Source organism: Apodemus sylvaticus, chromosome 17 (assembly GCF_947179515.1).
Source record: "Apodemus sylvaticus chromosome 17, mApoSyl1.1, whole genome shotgun sequence".
NCBI classification, from domain to species: Eukaryota; Metazoa; Chordata; class Mammalia; order Rodentia; family Muridae; genus Apodemus; species Apodemus sylvaticus.
In genome coordinates this window covers 18,175,566-18,178,566 of record NC_067488.1, presented here as the reverse complement: position 1 = coordinate 18,178,566, position 3,001 = coordinate 18,175,566, and the positions used below count along the sequence as shown (strand labels likewise).

Genomic DNA, 3,001 nt, shown 5'->3' with positions numbered 1-3,001 from the left:
TTAATTTCTAAAGTAATATATATGAAAATTGAAATCTTATGAGATAATTAATTATTAATAAGACTTATCCAGACCCAATTGAGAGAAAGGGTTCACAAATGACCACATGACCAAGCCTTGCACATACCTTAATTACATGATATTGCCTTAAAGTGAGTTTTTTGAAGTTTCCTTTTATTTGTTATTCTCATAAAAGAAGAATGAAGTTCAAATGTTGATCAAATGCAGCTTTCTTGATAAATAATCAACACAAAAATTATAGAAACTCCTGCTAATACAATACCTAAAACCCTGTAATTTAACCTGTCACTCAGTAAGATTGGCTTAGATCTGTACATCCTATTTTTTAAAGATAATAATAGATCCACATTTTTTAAATTCAAGCTTCAAGTGCTTTTATTAGGAAAAATGAGAAGCAAAAAGAAATGCTTCCAGTATCAATTGTCTTCAAAGAAAGTCAAGTGAGAGTTTCAATTGTTGTGCTGTAGACACAATCCTTCCAATGGTAACAGGGAACATCCTCAGCACCATGACCTGTAGAGAATTTATGCTCTGTCTTCTACAAATGGAGCTGATAATGAGAGTACATGAAACATAAGGAAGCACAATGCTTCTTTTTATAAAACACATCACATCATTTATTGGCTACTGGTTCACTCGCCTTTACTGAGTTTGTTTTACGTTCTTGGTATCAAACACTCACAGACTTCATTATTTGTTATTGTGAAAGACTTAAGAAGTGAAGAAAGGAAAGATGGCTTGCATTGATCTTCAGCCCAAGAATCCTGTATTTATCTGTTAATCAAACTCCAGGAAAGCCAGTTGTAAATATAGCTTTTAGGAATGTCAAGTAGAATCCTGAAAAGTGGGAGTGGACTTGAGAACCCATGAATCAAAATATCAAAGCGGTGCCAATTTTTCTTGGGAAAATTTTAACCTCAGTAGGCTCTTAATTGTGTCCATTGACTCACCAGTAAGGAAAGAACTTGCTCCATGCCATGTCAATATGCCCAAGGTGAATCTCCAATGCAATTTTGTTATAATAATTCTTATAAAATCTTCACGAAGAGTTGAGCAATATGCTTCACTATTCTCTTTTTTATGAACTTAGATGTCCATAGAATGAGAGATATTATAAGAATATTTGTTCTATATAAGTACTGAAAATATGCCAATAAAAAAAGACCAGGAACTTAGGAAGAAAAAGTTCATAGACAATTCATTTGACTTTAAAATTAAGATCTGAATACAGATAGTTGGGTCATATATACATAATTTTAAAAAAAATGCTTACTGATTTTTTGTCTAGAGATTTTTTTCACTTATAATTAAAAGTTTCTAGTTGATTCATACTTTAGGCAGTTGTCATTGAAAATAATTACTGCAATTTGAGATCAATGAACAAAACTGGTACAGTAACAATTCCCATGAGATTAGCACATCACCCATGTAACAGAACTCTCCCTTACACCACATCATGGGCTTGAGATTTATTTGTCTTTAACAAAAATCTGTTATTCAGTGCATTTTTCTAGATGCCATTTATCTATATCTAATCCAGGCTCATTTTTGAGGAGGTAAGTACTAAAGAAAATGAAAAGCCAGTGTTCAGAAAGGAATACAACTCCTTTCCTTTGCAAAATATAAATCTTATACATAATTTGCCTTATTTTTATAGTTTCTTTCTCTTAGACTCATTTATGAAATTTGTATTACTTTATGCATCTCTATGTCAGAAATTGTGTCATTTTAAATAGTTACAAGGTGCCTTTCCTGTTCTGGCCTGAACAAGGCAGGCTCATGGACCAGTGACACCCAGAAATTAAGAGTTTTTTGAACCTGGGAAGTTGTGGTCTGCTGCTCTGTGGCTGTCATCATGCCACAAAATGAATATATTGAATTGCATTGCAAATGATAAAGATATTGCTTGGACTACTATGAGAAAAAAATAAAGAAAGAAGATGGTGGATTCAGAAAGAAGATAGGAACATTGAAAGAAGACAAAAAAATAATTGACCTGAAGGTTAAGCTCTACCATAAACAGTGTCATGTTGAGAATATACAAATGAAAAAGACTATTAAGAGAAACGCCAAGCAGAATGATGATGGGATGACTCCACAGTGAGGCAGTCCCCGCCTATCTGCTGGGCAAAGAGATAGAGAGGGACAAAAGTACTTTCCAACATGCTTACGCAGAAATGGAAAGGGCGGGAAAATGGAGGTTCCCTCTACCCAAAGTCGTGCCCAAAGAGAAACAGAAGTATTGAAAGTAATTCGAACAGGAGAAAGATAAAAGAAGGTATGGAAGAAAATGGTTACTAAAATATGCTTTGTAGGTGATAGCTTTTTTTAAAAAATTAGATATATTCTGTATTGCCTTTACTAGAAAACCACCTAAATATGAAAGGTTCATTAGGCCAATGGGTCTACATTTCAAAAAAGCCTCTGTCACACATACTGAGTTGAAAGCTACCATTTACCTGACAATGGTGAAAAAGAATTGATCCTCCCCATTATATAGAAACCTGGATTTGATCACCAAAGGTACAGAAATTGAAGTGAATGTGGCTGAGTTGGGCCTTATGACACAAGGAGGCAAGGTTATTTGGGAAAAGTATGCCCAAGTTACTAACAATCCTGAAAATGATGCATGCATAAATGAGATCTGGATGGTTTGACAGTGAGACCACACAAGTCATTCCACTCAATACCGAAGATTACACAATGTCAGGAAAATACCAATGCTGGGATCTTTCTGAACTATCAAGCAGTCTTAACCCATGTGCACTTATCAAGAAGTATTTATTAAATTGTAAGGGAAGATAAAACACTGCCTAACTTAAAAAAATAAATATTTACAATGAGTTTTACCTTTGATTTCATATTGTATAATAACAATTGCTATGCAGATATAAAACAATTAATTTGTAAAATTGTAATTTTAATCACAAAATGTGTAAGAGCCTCCAAATTATTCAATTTGTTTTTCTGAATCTGTGTA

General features: G+C 33.5%; 1 pseudogene; it reads left to right on the top strand.

Moving 5' to 3' along the window:
* The first annotated feature begins 1,876 nt into the window (after positions 1-1,876).
* LOC127668018 (ribosome biogenesis protein NSA2 homolog) lies at positions 1,877-2,678 on the top strand (annotated as a pseudogene).
* The last annotated feature ends 323 nt before the right edge of the window (positions 2,679-3,001 follow it).